The 17398-nt window shown below is 48.5% G+C and overlaps 1 protein-coding gene across 2 annotated transcripts in view; it reads right to left on the reverse strand.

The window, feature by feature from the left end:
- EHMT1 (euchromatic histone lysine methyltransferase 1) overlaps positions 1–17398 on the reverse strand; it is a 119085-nt gene that overhangs the window by 80256 nt on the left and 21431 nt on the right. The window contains exon 1 of one of the 2 annotated variants that reach the window (XM_015644807.3): positions 7751–7829. The exons of the other annotated variant lie outside the window; for it this stretch is intronic. The gene's annotated coding sequence lies outside the window, so the exon portion shown is untranslated. Of the gene's footprint in view, positions 1–7750; positions 7830–17398 lie in introns of those variants that run through there. 2 annotated transcript variants of the gene reach the window in all.

Below are 17398 nucleotides of genomic sequence, written 5' to 3' on the forward strand. Positions count from 1 at the left end.
CACAGGTCCCAAACACAGGTCCCAAACACAGGTCCCAAACACAGCTCCTGCTGCACAGAGCCATCCAAGAGCAGGAGCAAAGGCTACAGGTGCTCAACTCCTGCCATTTGAAAGATGCCTACAGGCACATGGCACATGGAATGCCTGCAGCACAGGGAAGAGCTCTTGCAAAAATAAAGCCATGAACGCTCATTTTTCCAGTCCTGGCCGTGCTGTAAGAAGGGGCAGCCCCTCCTCTGGCTCAGCTCTGGCCTCTGGTTTTTCCTGCCACGATTTCACAACCTTTGCCATTTCAAAAGCCCTCGTGGCAGCCACAGCAGCAAGCACAGAGCTATTTTCCACGAGTGCGTGACTGATACCTCCAGGCTCCTCTTCCGTCGTGCCCAGGGAGCTGACACTGCCCACGGAGCAGGGCCATGGCTGCTGTGAAAAATGGAGCATTTTCACCTCCCTCAATGAACTGTATGGGTGTGTACTAGCTGGAAATACAGCTCCATCTGGGATTGAAAAGATTGAGCTGAAAATACTGAAATCAACAGCAGCTTTCGACAGACAGGAGCTGGCTGGTCTGGGATAACGTCTTCCATCCCATGCACGAGCCAAAGGCACCAACAGCAAGGAAAAGCAATCCCTGTCAGCTACAGAATGAACAAATCTGGGCAGGTTTCTGCTGCAGCCCACACCTACACCTTCCCAAGATGTCTGAACAGGGAGAGGAGAGAGATCTCACCTACTAAGAGGAGGGAGAGTGATTTGAAATCAAAGTCTGCGGGGACTGGCATTAATGAATTCCCCTGCCGGGTTTATGATGTTTAAAGGAAAACAAAAGATTGCTGCATGCAGGGCAGAGCAGCTGAGACCTGGGCAGGTTGTTCACACACCTGGTTTTATATTCCCTAAGCTCCCTCTAGGCAGGAGAGGCTCCCTGTGCTCAGGGACACTCAGGTGATGAGCTGTAGCTGTCTCCTGGAGCTGGGCACTGTTGAAATGTTCCTGTTGTTCTCCTGCTTGGGATGGCAGCTCAGAAGTGGCTGGAAATGCAGCAGATGATCTCATGTGCTCCTCAGCTAACACAAACACCATGGGGCCACGGGTCCTTCCTGCCCAGCCTTCTCCCTCTGGGTCCCTCATGGGATTAGGAGGTGGCCAAGCACGACAATTCACTGCTAGCTGGAATAAGTGCTACAGAGGGATCATGAAAATGAATTAACTCCTGCCCTCCTCTCTTCTGGGATGGATTACATTCTGCTCCTTCAGAGCAATTTCACAAAAGGGAAGAGGGAAACATGGATTTATTCCCATGTGGTTTCTCGTGTGGACACACAACACCGGAGCTGCCTCGTGTCGTGAGGGGAGGAATGAGCCAGGGCTCATCCAGGGGTGGCTGCTGCCAGCAGCTTCTCCCTGGATACACAGGAGATGAACTCCACTGTCCCTGTGCCTGGATGTGCCTGAGGGGACATCAATGACTGGCCAACAAACCCTGGTGGCTGCACAAGGCTTTCATCTACCACACCGGGCTTTTCTCTTCACCCACCCTCAGGGCAAACCCCCACTGGAAGCACAACCATCCCCAGCTCCAGGTTTTTACCTATTTCCCAAAGCTTGCTGGGGTAAAACAGGAAAGCAAAGCCCTGATGCTGACCTGGAGCTGGAGCTCTGTCAGTGCTCCCACACCACCTTCCCCAGAGCAGCCCTGGGATGAAAAATAAATGTGTTGGGTGATAAAACACAGAACTCCCTTCCCCAACCAACGCACCCACCAAGGCACTCATTTAGCTCTGAGATTCATCACTGAATGTTGCATCACTTTGGAGCCTTTTAAGGAAACATTCCAGCATTTGCCCATAATAATCAGGTAACTTTTTTTTTTAGCCAGACAAAGTTAAAAATAACCAAGATCCAGGTAGGTGTCAGTGGAAAACTCCAGCAGGGAAAATCTTGTCCCATCACACCTGTAAGGACAGAAGTCCTTGCCCATCTCCAGGCACTGTCCCTGCAGACAAACACAAACAAGCCCAATGACAACTCTCCCCATTAATGCTGGATAATTTTAGGGTCTCAGCTGCAGGCAGCCCATCTCTCTACAGAAATCCTACCTAAGACTTGCACTATCTACCACAGCAGGCTTGACCCCGTCTTCAAATGCAGAAGCAAAGAAAAGAACCCCTCCTAATCCTACAGAACCCAGAGCAAATAACACTCTGGGACTGTGTGATACCACCCTATTAAATACAAACATGTTCCTAACAGTAGCTCAGTGATTTTAAGCATTCACCATCTTTTCATTTCAGTTTTAAGCACTTTGCCTGGCAACTGTCTGAAGGGCAAACCATTATGGAAATAGGAAGACAATTAATTTTCCTTTATTCTGGAAGAGAGGATTATTGGAATAAATAAAATAATCAGCTTAAACAGGAGCACCATTCACAACTTCTGAGAAACAGAGGACAGGTTTCTTTCATTTTCCTTTCCAAAGAAATGATTTCCTGGCATGGCAGTTGCAAGGGAAGCGCAGAAGTTTTGGAGTTAACCTTGGACTGCTGACTCACAAATCACTGCCTCTATGCCTTCAGCAGGAGGAAGGCTGACATTTCACTCTCAGAGCCACTTTATATATTTATTTAATATTGCAAATCAGAACAGCCCCCCAGAAAGAAACAGAGGCCACTTCCCAATCTCATCTTGACCAGAGGTAAATCTGAAGCAGCCACTGTTGGACACCAGCCCTTGTGCATGTACATCTACATCCATGAATTAAATTAAAATTAAATAAATTTTAATTATTTAAAATTTATTTGAAGGTGTTTCACTCCCAAACCCCAGAGGGAGAAGGGAACAAATGGAAGAGAAGAGCCTTCAAGTCCATACTAGGAAGAGATGAAATTGTTTACTGAGGAAAAAATTGGGGTATCTTGGTAAGAACTGTAGTTATATCTGGAGGACTCCTCTAATAAACAGAATGAGTTATAAAAATAGGATGGAAACTGTGGTTCAAAGTTGCTACAGCCTCAAAAAGAAGCAGAGGTAACTGCTGGAGGCACAGATTCCCAGGAACACTAAGGACTGTACAAGTACTGAGAAATCAAATTGATCATCTGGAAAATAACACAAGATTAAGAATGATCAGGGTAGTGGAGGCTCCTGAAGGAGCAGAAGCAGGAGAATGCAGATTTTCAGTTTGGAATGGATTTGAGGAGGAGGGGGGTGAATAATCCCCACTGTCCAGGGATCTGGTGATCCCCCCTGGATCTCCAGGGAGTCTGTGTGTCCACACAGGACAGTTCTCCAGTGCTCCACATCCCCAAGGGAAGCACCTCCTGCATCCAGGAGCCCACGTGTTTATGGCAGCTCACAAATCTGATCTGGTTCAGGATCCAGCACTCTCTCCCTCCAGCAGGAAATGGCTCAAACTCTCCCTGTCCTTCCTCCAGTCACAAACTCCAAGAGTCCTGGCACGGGCACATCCCAGCAGCTGAAGGAAGCACCACTGGGAAGAGCTCCTGCACATCCCAGCACGCTGTGCCTCCCACAGGGAACAGCCATCTGCTGTTTCTCCTCCAGCTGCAGAGCACTGTGGCACCAAGTAGGTCACAGACCAGACAGAGCCTGAAGAATCACCTGCAGTTCGTTTCCTCTCCCCTTTTCTGCCTTTCTGGGTTTTTAGGAGCCACCAAATCACTTCATCAACAGCTTCAAACCTCATCCATCCATCCATCCATCCATCCATCCATCCCATCCATCCATCCATCCATCCATCCATCCATCCATCCATCCATCCATCCCATCCATCCATCCATCCATCCCATCCCTCTCCCTACAGACCTGTCTCCTGTGTTTCTGCTCTCTCCCAGCTGTTTAACTCCACCTCTCCCCTGCAGGTCCTTAAAGCAGGATTTTTCTTCCATCTTCCCCTTCCCACAACCACATTTTTCCCAGCATGATGCTCCTCTCACCCTCAGAGCCCTGGATGTCCTCTGTGCTGGCCGATCCATTAAACCCCATCCACCATGGGAATGGAGTTATTCTATAATTCCACATCTGGGTTAAAAATCACAGCTCCTTCCCCTGTGTCTGTGACTTCACTCACTAATCCTCAGGGAAAAGGGGGGTAAGGAGTCCCCACTGCCAGCTGGTGCTTCCAGGCTTCCTCAGGTGCTCTGTCCATCAGGGCTCCACCAGCTCCACGGAGCACAGGATGCCCCAAAACCCTTCCCTGCTTCACTCAGGGCAGGGGGACAGCACTGCCAAAGGACACAAAACAAGGCTGCAGCAGCAAGGAATGAGCCCATGGTATTAAGAAAGCCAAAATTCAGCCATAAATTGGATTTCAAAATGGCCAGGAAGGCAGGAGATAAAACTCTTCTGGAGGTGGAGAAATGCTGTGCGTGACAGTGAACCCTTCCACACAGCATCACCACAGAAAGGATTCACCACAGCAAATAATTACAAGGCTCCTGCCATAATATCTGCTCTTAAAGGCATTGCCAGTTGAGTCCAGGTTGGCTGAAGCAGTTAGAAGGGAGAGAAGCAAAGCCACCAGGCTTTGAAGTGGTCACCATTTGATTATTAAAGACTGGGACGTGCGTGCCGTGTACATCCAGCAGAGTTCCTTCCTCCTCCCTGGGAGTGCCAAAGCTGCATGAGGTTTTCTTAGATACACCTGTAGGATTCGGTTCCATCTTGTTCTTTCTGCTTTGAATACAGTCCTGGGCTGATACGATACCAAAAAGATGAGCAAGTCCCAAATTCAGGTTTCAGTTCCTCCACTGAACAAAGCTGTGCTGGTAACTGGCCAGACAGGCAGAGTTTTTCACACAAATCTAAAGACAGGAATGTGCAAATTCAAGCAGTGAATCCTCCTGCAAAGTCCAAGTCACCCACCTCAAAGGAAGCATCCAGGAGTCGCTGCCCTGCACATCCCACACCCTGCAGCAGGCACTGGACACAGTTCCATGGGAGGAAGAATCTCCCTCAGCTCAGCCACACCAAAGTGCTCAGGGTTTGCAAGGAGAGAAGAGGTGCCCACTCCATGGGAACACCCAGCAGGGACCTGCAGAACTCCTCTGAGAGCTCAAACCCACAAAATGAAATTAGATTTGGTTGTAGCTGCTTTTTTCCTTCCAGATTGATCAGTTCCAGAGCTTGCTGGAAAGGAGCTGAATGTCTCCCTGGAAGAGGGGAGCCCTGCACAGGAGGGAAGCAGCCTTGGGATGAGGCTCTCCCAAAAGCTGCTCTGATCCAGAGGCACCAAGTCCCCAGAACACCAAAGGCTTGGTAAGGTTGAAGCACGGTGCTCTGTGCTGGGGACTCTCCTCAGCCACTGGAAATAGCCCATTTCCCCCATTTTACTCTAAAATAAGAAGAGGGGGATGGTTTTATCTCTGACTTTGACCCAAAACCCACAACACTACAGAGAGTGTGATCTTCGTCCCTTTGCTGAGCCTTTCCCCCATCCTGGGACTGGAAACAGGAGGAAAAGGTTTAAAGCTGGTCCAAACCATTTCAGGGATGAACCTGATAACACTTCCCAGTGAGGGTGAAACAAAGAATGAGATGATGGATCCAGGCTCCCTAAAGTCACCCTCTGGAAAAGGGAAGGACAGCAATAACCTGCACTGGGGCACAGCCAGGGCCCAGCACCTCGTTCCAGACCAAGGACCAGTCCTGGTGTCACTGGACCTTGGGCCTTGTACTGGTAAAGCAGCTCCCACCTACACACCTCAGCCTGAAAATGCATTTTTGTTATACCCTGATCACAGCTTTTTATTGTTTCCTTTAACTTTCTTGCTTCCAACTTTCCTTCTCCAAAAAAAAAAAAACATTTCCCAATTTTCCACCAAAGGGGCTTTTAAATAGAATTTGATCATTTTCCTCTGAACTAAAACCCCTTGTCATGGTGACAGATACGTCGCTGGCATCAGTTAAAAATGTGAAAAACACTCATCCACCAGTGAGAAACAAGAACCACAGAACCCTGACACAACCATGGTCCTCCACGACACGAGTCTTTGTTCTCACAATCATCTCCAAAACAATATTCTGACAACAACATCCTTCCCTATATAGATTTATATTGCTATATCTCTATCATTTCCCTCACGCCCATCAAAATGAAGTTATAATTAACCCATCATCAATAGAAATTACAATGATTTTGAAACAGCAAGAAACAATCTATTTGCATTTGGTAGCTAATTATTCCCCCTACGCACACAGCCACCAATGTTCCCTAAAACCATCCACAGAACAGACAGTCTGTGCTAGCCAGAGCTTCTGGAAAGGAGGGGAAAAGGAAGGACTAAGCAAAAAAATCCTCAACTTTGGGGTGGCAAAATTTTCTTCAAATCCGCAGCATCTCGAGCTCAGCCAAGTCTGTAATAGAATTGCCCTTCTGAACTCATCCAGCAGTGTTAGAATCCACCTGGGTATCACATGGAAGCTGACAGCAACCTCAGGACAAACCTAGTGGGAGCCACTGACATTTGCTAAATTATTGAATTATTATTCCCTTCTTCACACCACTCCAAGGAAACGTGAAGCCATTTGCTGATAAAAGCCGTTGGACGTAAATTCCACAGCGGGCGGCGGCGGGATTTGCAGTTGCACCCCGGATTATTCCCTCCTCATGGAAGGAAGGCTGTGCCCTCCTCACAGCCTCGCTCAGCCCTGGGGGACTGCCCAGGGGTGAGCTCCAGCCCCTCCAGCTCCCATTCATCCCAGCCAGGTACAGAACAGAACAATGCCCTTCCCCACCCCCGCCCCCACGTTCTGCTGACAGATCACCTCCATTTCCTCGCCATCCCCAAGGATTTACAGAGATGCTTGTAAGAGGTAAAGCCACAAGCCGTGGTCAGGGAGCGCTGCCTCTCCTGCCTCCAGCAGCCTGACGAAAATCAAGCCACCCAGGCATCTCTGCTCGACGTCCTGGCAGCCCCAGGTTGGCCCTCCATGGCTCAGAGGAAGCTGGTACAAAGCACCAGGGAGGGTAAATCACATCCTCCTTCACCCACGCTTCTGGAGGCGAGTAGAGAAAACACTCTTCGCTCATTAGGAGCCATCCGAGGTTCCCCTTCCTCCGGGATGCCCCCACAAAGCAGGAATGGGGAGGAAGGGGCTCAGTTTCACCTTGACACAACCCCTGTGCCTGCAACACTTACCTGGCTGCCAAGGCATCCCTCCTCAACACGCCGAGAGTCATCAGCCTTCAAAGCAAAGCCAAAATAGCTCAAGGATTGTTTTCCTTCCCCCATCTGACACGGGATTGCAGCTCCTCAGGCATGGGGAGGAGGGGGAGCAAAATAATAGTAATAATCAAAAGCAAAAGACTATTCTTCTGTAGGCAAAGCTAATCCTGTCACACATTTTCCTCCCAACAGAAGCATGATAGATCGAGTCCCACTGGGTTCTGCTCACAACTGAACAGGACGAGGTGTTTTCAGCTCCCTTCTGCCAACACAGCTCAACGAGCAGCAAGGCCTCACCTCCTCTAATCATTTAACTCAACACCAAGCCACCCTGGTGCTCTACCCCAGCTCTAGAAAGTCAGCCCGAGCCTCAGTGTGGCCTTGCACGGAAATAGGATTACTTTGGCCTGGAGGAAAAAAAGAAACCACAACATGAAGGTCACCCATAAAATCATTACACAGCTCCCTCTTCCCCGGCTCTCAGAGAAAAAAAAAACAACCTTTCTCAAACCCTCAACCTGAAAGGAGAAACACAAAAAGATATGTACATTAATGCCATATACCTCCGTCAATTTTTTTCCTCGTGTCTTTAGAGCAGTTGTTTACTGCAGCCAACTGCAGAGAAATTACAGTAGCTTAACTCTCCAACTCCCTCTAAAGGATTAATCTTCCAGTGAGCATGCTCACGCGGGAGCTTTTTCAGCACTTGCATCCATTTCATGAGTGAGGGCTGCTGCACACATGAGGAAATGCCATTTCAGGGCTCCAGGCAGAGCCAGCAGCCCCCAAACCAAGGGCTAAAGCCCTTCCCAGGGCTCCACAAAGGATCTCTGCCCAAGCCTCCAGCTCCAAGGAGGTTGAGAGATTTGACGTCCATGGCCCCTCGCGGGAAGGAGGGGGGCGGTGGTTTCCCTGCGACACTCGTTTGAAATGTCTGACCTTGGCTTTTCTCTACAGCCTGGTGGACGGTTCATCCACTGAATCTGGAGTCAAAAATAACTTCTTCTCGCTGGTAGATTTTTTTTTTTTCCTTTTGCATCACTTGTTGGCTCATCTTTGCTTTTCAGGAAAAAAAAATAAAAATCAGGAAGATAATTTGGGGTGCGGGGAGGGGGGAGGGGAAACATTAATATAAAAAGGAACAGCTTTAAAAATCTACTTCTCAACTCTGCATCACAGTTGGTAACAGATCCTGAGACACATTTAACTCCACAGATTAAGGACCCATGCAAATGAGGATTTGCTGGTAGACAACAAATCCAGTATCTAAACAAGGCTGTTCAAGTAATCTTGTCCATTCTCTCCTAGACCACTGTAGATTAAACTGCTCTGTTTGAGATATTTCTCCCTCATCTCAGATGATGTACCTCAATTCAAAGCCTTCCTGGTGAAAATAAAGCTCAAAAATTAAGGACAAATACACTGTAGAAATAGTTTCTTCCATTTTCATCTTCTCATATTCCAGGGTTCTGCCCTTCCCATTTATCTATTTTATGTCCTGTTGCTTAATTGCTCTTTGTAGTTGAAAGAGATCCAAGCCTCCCCCTCCCCCCAAAGGCTCTTATTTCAAGTTTTAAACCCAGCTTGAGTCTAGGACACACAGAGACCAGACTGCAACCCCTGAGTCCAGGGAAAATCACAACCTCTGAGCCCAGGGAGAGAAAACCCAGAGGGGCTGCAGCCCAAGCTCAGAGATCACTTCCCAGATGCAGCGCCCTGGCCATTACAACCACCTAAACATGGATTTATTTTTTGAAAAGTCTTGAGTGTCTTTGATGCCACGAAGCCCCTTTAATGTTTTAAGCCCTAGAAGTGAATCCACAACAGGGCAGGATGTCAGGAGAGTGTTAAAGAAGGGCTATGGCTGCGTTTGACAAGGCACGCTCTCCATAGCGACCGTCCCCGCAAGAAATGATAAAACCTGTGGTGACACTGGATATTTTGCTCTGTTGCCACCTAAATAGAATCACCCCCAGAAAGGGAATCTCTGTTACCATGCATTAAAATAGAGGCTTTGTTTTATTTATAAAGCATCCAAACTGGTTGGTTTGGATGTGTCAGAGCACAGGCTGCTCAGCCACCCCTCCCCGCTCCATCCTTTGGGGACTTCAATGACTGATGGCTGCACCTCATCCTGCCCTCACCTCCCACGGATCTCAGGTGCTGCTGAGCCTGGAGCCAGGTGGGATCTGACCCTGAGAACCCCTGCAAAGAAAACCCCAGACTTTGGAGAAGGCAGATGTGAAAAAGCCTGGATGGAGGAAGATCATGTCCCGTGCTTCCTCCTCCACGGCAGGATTACACCCACGTGTGAAGGTGGGATAGCAACTCTGGAGTTATCCTGACCTGTCATTCTTAATTTGGAAACCAGTCACACTCCCTGAGAGTTTAGACTTTGAAGATTGACTACTATTGATTCTTCTGCAAGCAAACAGCCCAAGCTGGCAATCAGTCAATAATAAGCAATTACTTGACAGCCTCTTATCTGCAGATGCCAGCCCAGACAGCTCGATTTGTGGAGGCAGCAGGTCAATAAATCAAAGCTGTTCTCAAATTTTAAAATATCATCATTTAAAAACCCACCCAGCCTTCAAACTGGCTGGAAGAGCAGCCAGGTCAGGGGGATTCCTGCAGAACAGTGTGGTGGCTATCACTAATTTACAGCACAGGAGATAGAAGGTGATGTGCTGAAATCCACCCCTCACACTCCTCATCTCTCAGGAGTAGCACGAGTGGCAGCTGGGTGAAGATGATGAGAGGGAGAGGAGGAAGTAAAACCCTTTTCCTTCAAACAATGACTTGTAGGGGAAAAGCAGCCTTCCCAAAACACTCCCCAACCCCTGGGACACACCTTGCTGCTCACCAGGAGCCTCAAACCCCAACAAAAACGTGTTTAACACCACCAAGACAGCAAATTAATGGCACCTCTCTTATCCCCCTGCTGTGACCTCTGCACCTTGGGTGTACAATTAATCATTTCATCCCAGAAAATGCTCTTCCTCACTTTTTCATGGCCTAAACATGATACAAACCCATGAGCCAAAGGCTCCTTTTGAGCATTTCAGCGTGACCCAGAGGCGACGCTTTAAACCCAGCGGTGCCAACAAAGAAAACCAGCTGAAAACTCATGGAGGCATTTTATGCTCTCAGTGCAGACTCCCTTTACAGGCTCATTTATATGAAAAGAGACAAAAATTGCCTAATTAATTTGCAGAAGACTGAGCATGCAGCTGGAATGCCAGCACAGTGCAATGCCAATATCTATCTATCTATCCATCCATCCATCCATCCATGAATCTATCCATCATCCATCTATCCATTCATCTATCCATCCATCCATCTATCCATCCATCCATCCATCTAAATATCTAAATATTTAAATATCTAAATATCTATCTGCCATTGCAAGGGCAAACACAACCTTCCATCTAGTTCTGGAGACTCTAGAAACTTCCCTGTTTGCCCATGGGTTCTTGCACAAGTCATGGAAACAGCCCAAAAGAGCAGCAGCACTCAATAATCCTGCTGGTGCTGCTGGAGGAGGGTGGTGGCCTGTCTTCACCAGGGGCACAGGAGGATGCAACCAAGGCACCCAAAATCTGCCCAAACACTGTAAATCCAAGCCCCTTGGAGCCTGTGAAGCTTTCAGTGCTACAGAAGTGTCCCAGATTCATTGAGTTTGGGGCAGCTCCACCACCACACCACAGTGATTCCATCGAGGCTGGCTGCCAGGGGCCCAAAAAGTGCAAAGTACACAAGAGAGGAAAAGGAAAGACTTGGGAATATCCTACCATTGGTCCCAGGAAGGGAAATGTTTGTATAATGATGACCAAATCAGTATCTGCAATCATAGCAGCTTGAAAAAAACAAGATTTTGAACCTAATATCTAAATAAAAAGGGGTGACTCACTGGAAACAATATCAACCCCACGGCTGGTACTCCATCTTCATACTCCATTTGCCACAAAATTCAGGTATCTGAGGATACATTCTAAATATTCTAAATATCCTGTCTTTTCAGTGGTCTGGGAGGGAAGGTTGGGTGAAAGGCAGCAGATAATGGATTATTTCAACTGTATGTGGCAGTTCTTGAGGACTTCTTGAGGAGCCTACTGAGGTTTTCACACAGTGAACTCAGGTCCTTCCAGCAGTGCCTGGGCCAGCAGGAAGCTGTGCCCAAAATCTCAAAAGGATTTCTTCTCTTCTTACCCACAATTACAGGTGGTTTTTGCACTGCCAGCCTTGTCTGCAGCACCGTGGCAAGACAGAGCAGAGCACCCAGGAGAAAAAAAAGGTGTTAAATGCATCTTCCTGTACCACTCTCACCGTTTAGAGAGAAGCTACAAAACGTCAGAGCAGCTGACAGGATCCCACAAACCGCACTGCAGAGCACCAGTGGCTCCTGAGTTTTGCAGGGAACTCATCAGAAAGGTTTCCACACAATACCTGCAGTTTTCTGATATAAAATATGGACCCTTCTCCTTCCCCCTGCAGATGTGCAGATGAGCAGCAGGTCGGTGCATCCATGCTGAAAGGACAGTGCAGTGGCAGCACAGCTCTGGGGAGGAGCCTGTAAAGCTGCTGGACTTGCTGAGCATGGAAAACATTATTTATTTTGCCCAGAAAGGAGCTGCCTGCCATGGGCCTGGCTCCCACATCCCCACTGGAACCGCTGCTGTCCTGCTCCACACAAGGAAAATAACACAGCAACTTCACAAACCACAGCTGTGGCAGTAACACAAGACTATTCCTCACCTTTTATGCCAGCTGCAAGACAATAAGATATCACAACCTGCCATTCATCCTCCCATCTCAAGGCACAGCCATTCCATACAAAAGCTGGGGATCACCTGTCGTGCTCTGCTTCCTTCTTTCAAATGCAGCATTGTGTTAGCACCAGGATCCCGCTGCTTTGGGGCTGGAAGTGTTGCTAGAGCAACAAAAATGCTGGAAAGTAGAGCAGAGAACAAAAGGACTCCACAGCCTCATGGAGGATGTGATCAAGGAGACAGCAACAATGGAAAATGGGAGCAGGAGACCTCCCTTAGAGCAGGGAGCTGCCATCTCCCATCCTCTGCTGGGCACAATGATCATTTAACAAGCAGATCATCCCAGTAAGTTTTCCAGCAGCTCAGCCCCATGTCAGGAGCCCCATGACTGCTCCTCTCCCTGATCCATCCTCTCATGCCCAGCACGAAGATCCCACTCACAGCTGACTTTGGTGCACAGGGGTAGGAATTAGGGAGATGTTTTTCCTGTAAAGGCACAGTAAATCCCTGCTTGCATGTCCAGCAGGTTCTCCTTGCAGCAGGAGACGTGGCCAGAATTCCTCTCAATGGACAAATCCAAATTAGGTGACATTTCAGAAGGTGACTGAGCTGGGTCAATGGGATCCCACTGCACCTTGCAGGGCTCAGCAGAGCAGCCCTTGCTGTAAGGAACATGGATGCTTTAGGAAATAATCCTCAAAGCAGATTGATTCAGGGATTCCCTTTGTCCTTTCTGGCATGTTCAGCACAGGGACACTGCACCCAAGATGTGTGGAGAGTGTCCTGACTGGAACTGTCACCCCTGGAGCTGGGGAGGGACAGAAGTCCTGGAGGTGTCTGGCTTGAAGTATAAAAGCAAAAAAAAAAAAAAAAAGGGATTTTTTTTCAAAGCTTAAGCAAATCCTTCATCAGTGAAGTGATGAAGACACAAAAATGCTCAGGGTGGATTATGAAAATGAGCAAAGGAAGGACCAGCTCCAGGGAAGTGAGGCTCAGAGCCAGGCTCACCTCCTTGTGACCACCTGCACAGGTTCCAGACCAAGCAGCAAAGAGGATGAACAGTATTTACCCCACATCTGGACTAAAATTCAGGAATGGAGAATTCACATGAACTGCTGAGGATGCCAGCACCAGAGCCTGCCTGGCCAAGTGTGAGTCTCCACACCTGAGGAAAACCAAAGAGTTTTCTACAACTTGATCCAAGGCTCTGATATATCCATGGCTGTGACTGTGACCTTCCAAAGCAGCCCAGTATCCATGCCCAGACACCTCCTGGTGCCTGCTCACAGCTCTGGGAGAATCTCTGTCCCCTCTGTGCTCTGCTCAGCAATGCTCCTTTCAATCCCAAAACAGCTTCTTCCTCATTCAAACAAAAAAAACCACAGAAAAATACAAAAATTCAGACAGAATGACAAATGCTACAACTGTACAATGTGAAAAAAAATAAGTAAATTAGTCCAAGTTCCTGAAGACTGGTCCATCCACAATTTTGGCATCTTTTTAGCCATCCCTGATAAAGGCATTTTTGTACATGACAGCTCTGTTGGGACAGGTCAAAGTTAGACCAAGAGGAATGTTCTCCTGCCAGAATGTGCTGCTCCAACAGGGCTGTGCCCCAAGTCTTCCCACAAAGAGCTTCAATCTGGGTATCAACATTATACAAACACAATTTTCACCAATAGTCATTGCTTTCAACATGCAAAGGAGCTGCCATGATCATCCTGCCAATTATTTCTACAAATCCAATGGATAAAAACCTGTAACTGAGGGGAAAACACATCACATCTGCTTCTTCCTGCTCTGCTGAGGAGAGCTGGGAGGAGCCCAGGAGCCCATCCAAAATGATCTTTATGCCATGGAAGCAGCTCACTTCACTTAGGAAGGCCAATTTTGCCAGCAGAAGCTGCAGCCACGTTGAAGCCATCCAAGCCAGGCACAGAGTGTTCCAAGGCAGCATTCCTGGATGGAGGCACAGCTCACACCTGCCCACACAGCCAGGGCCTGGACCTGCAGCCTGCTCCCAGTCTGTGCCACTGTGTCACCACAAATGAATGCTCTGCAATTGTATTACTGTAATAATAATCAGTAATTACTGCTCTGATGCATTAATGTTTGTGAGTCCCAAACCCACCTGCCTGTCCTTGTTGGGTAATTGCAGAGCAGAGCCTTCAGCAGCATAGCCCTGCTCCTCTTCCTCCTGCTTTGGGTCTGTCCTGGACCATGGGCTATTCCCCCATGGAATTGTGCTCACATAAACAACCCACACCTCAGGTAGATCCCTCATCACACCCCTGGGGGCTGCCAGGGCAAGGAAAGGGGTTTTAATCTGATTTTTGGGCACCACATCCTTGGAGAAGCTGCTGCTGTCACATCAGAGGATGAGCTAGAAAAGATAGAGATGTTAAGTGCTGCTCCCTGAGGCTGCCCAGCCCAGCAGGCAGTGAGGAGATACAGCCTCCTGTGGGGAGGGACAGATGTGCCCCAGCACAGCTGGGGAGCTCAGGGGAGGAGACACAGCACCCAGAAAACAACAGTGGTTACAGAGCTCTGAAATTCATCTTGGGAAAACTCACTCACATGGAGATTAACAATCATTCTGATTTGAGTATTCCCACAGAAAGAAATGGGCCTGATGAGCCCCTGTGGCCCCTCCAGCCTGACTGATCCTGTGAGTGATTTTTGAGTTTTCCTGGGAATTCCCTTGCAGAGGTGGCCTGTGTCCCTCAGCTCCCAGCAGCAAGGGAAGAACAATCTGCTGAGACACCCAGGGAGCAGGGAATGCCTGGCAGAGGCAGGAAACCCTCTCCTTCCTCCTGCCTTTCCTCCCTGGCTGATGTGACACCCAGGGATATTTCCAGTTAGCACAACCCTGCACTGGCCAAACCTTCACACAGTTCTGATAATGCAGTGAGAAAACAATCCTGGCTGATCTTCCTTCCGTGCAATTTAACTTCTAGGACTGAACAGAGCACACTCCTTCCCACTCCTGTGCCCAGAGCCAAACAAAGCTGATCTGCTGGAGAGAGAGGGAGGTTTAAGTAGGATTTAAGATCTGCCTTGAACTCCTGGTGGCAGCCCAGGATGGGAGTGGATCCTACCCAGGCTGAGCAACCACATATGTTTGTCACATGTGGAATAGAAAAAAGCATTGAGAATTTGTGCCAAAAAAACCTCAAAAAACAAAAACAATTAAAAAGTAAAACAGCTGAACCAACCAAGAGAGCAGAGTTTTTCCCAGGGTTTCTGCAAGGCCAGATGCAGCCTGGGATCCTGCACTGTGACTCAGCAGGGCAGGGGATGCTGATGGGGAGATCCAGCCCTTGTGATCCCCTCCCTGCTTTCTTCCACTCCCCTGTGCTGTGAAACCAGGCCTGAACCTCCAGCTGAAACTGCTGTGCTCTTGCAAGACCACGTAAAAAACCCAAACAAAACAGAACAGAAAAGAAAGGTCACTGAGGTGATTCTTTCAATTTTGCTTTAGAAAAGTCCTTGACAGGTTGTCAAAGTGGATTTGTTTATTAAAAGTGTATTTTTCCTAGCAAGGAGCACAGAATGTCTGTACAATAGATGCCATAATTGCCCAGGTTTGTTAATAATTGCATCAGCTGGAACAGGATGCATTAGCCTAATTTAAGAACGAAATAAGAACATATGAAAGATCACAGGTCCCATTTTCAAGGTGAATCTGAGGCTGCTATCACAAGTCCAAAGAAGAGAGCTGGACATTCAGAGTTACACTCACACTGGCTTTGATCACAAATAGTTCATACTTTACAAAGTGTTTCTAGAAGTTTTCTATTCCCTTCATCAGGCCTGGCCTGATTGTCATTTCTGATGTCAAGGAATAAAGCCAAAAACCAAAGCAAATAAAATAATGACCATTATGTAACTCGCCATCTCTTACCTAATGAAGATAATCTGTACATTTAAAAATTAACATTCAGCATTTCTTCAACAATTCCAGTTAAAGCATTCCAACACCAAGTCAGACCTTTGAACTTTGGGAAAATATTACCTGTTTTACATCCGTGAAAAGCACCACAGGCAGCAAAACCTCAACCAGCCTTGCCTGGACTCTTGTTTAACCTCTTTTGTTTAAGCTGCTGCCTGCCCCATTGCCTGGCTACACTGCAGGGAGGCTGCTCTCACTGCAGCTGATGGCAAATCCCTCCCTGACTTCTGTAGGTTTGGATCAGCTCCCAGAACTCTTTTTAATATAATACTCCAGGTCTGGGTAATCTTCTGTCTCATGGAGGGGTCAATGCTGCAAACTCTGCTTGCACTTGGGTCCTGCTGTCTGTCTGCACTAATTCTGCACAGAGAGCATTTCCTCAGCCCTCAGCTCAGACAGCACCACACACTCCAGCCCCAGACACCAAGCCAGGCAGCTGCAAAGAGACAAAAAAGAAATCCAAACCCACAGATTTACCTTTCCTCAACACTCAACCTCGCAGCCTCACCTCGCAGGGTGCTTCAGGAACCCTTCGACACAAGCTCTGCGCTTGCAAAGCACCCTCCACACTTACAGGGCAATAAAAATTAGCTTAATTAATAATACATCAGCAAGGAAATGTTAACGAGCACCCAGCAGGGGAGCAGGGAGTGTTGGCTAATCTCCTTGTGTGGACTGCTTGCTTTGGCAGGGATCAGAAGTGCATCAGCATCACCATGGGGCAGGGAGGGCTCCTGGGCACACGCAGGAAACATTTACATCTCTCTCCAGAGCAGACACTGTTGCATCAGGAGTTACTCTTGGCAGCCCCACGCCGACTTCCACTTGTGGAGTTTTGGTCATTTAAAGAAGAATTTCAGCTGTCCCTGGGCATGCAGTGTATAAACACACACAGACACCGGGCCTCCTCCTGCAGCTCTTTGGCCACGTCTGCAAATTCTGCAGCTCTGCCCACGCCAGTCTCCAGCTGCTGGGTCAGGACTGGGGGGACCAGCCCAAACCTCCCTGCTCTTGGCAGCTCACTGGGAATATCCAAACCCTTTCCTGAAGAGGCACAGGGTGCTGAGGCTCATCCCAAGGCACACAGTGGAAATCCCTCCTCTCCTCCCTGTCACAGGAGGCAGCTTGGGCACCCCACAAGTGCCAGCCCGGGGCTCCCAGCCCCAAGGCAGCCCTGGGGCTCATCCCCTGCAGGGCTGTGCAGGGTGGGGAGGGGGTTTCCTGCAGCCACTGGAGCTGCTGCTGCTCCTGCCTTTCATGGGAAGCGTGGCTGGGAACAAAGGCCCGGTGAAGAAAGGAAAGTTGGCTGGTGAGACTTCCCAGCACTGGCCAAGGCCCAGAGCTGACAGATCAACCTCATCCCCATCACATTCCTGCCCCTCTCCTCCTCTCACACAGCCCTGGGATCACAGCAGGCCAGTACTGAGCCACATATTGGGGATGGGATGGGATGGGGATGGGGATGGGGATGGGGATGGGATGGGGATGGG

The sequence above is a fragment of the Parus major genome, chromosome 17 (assembly GCF_001522545.3).
Source record: "Parus major isolate Abel chromosome 17, Parus_major1.1, whole genome shotgun sequence".
NCBI classification, from domain to species: domain Eukaryota; kingdom Metazoa; phylum Chordata; class Aves; order Passeriformes; family Paridae; genus Parus; species Parus major.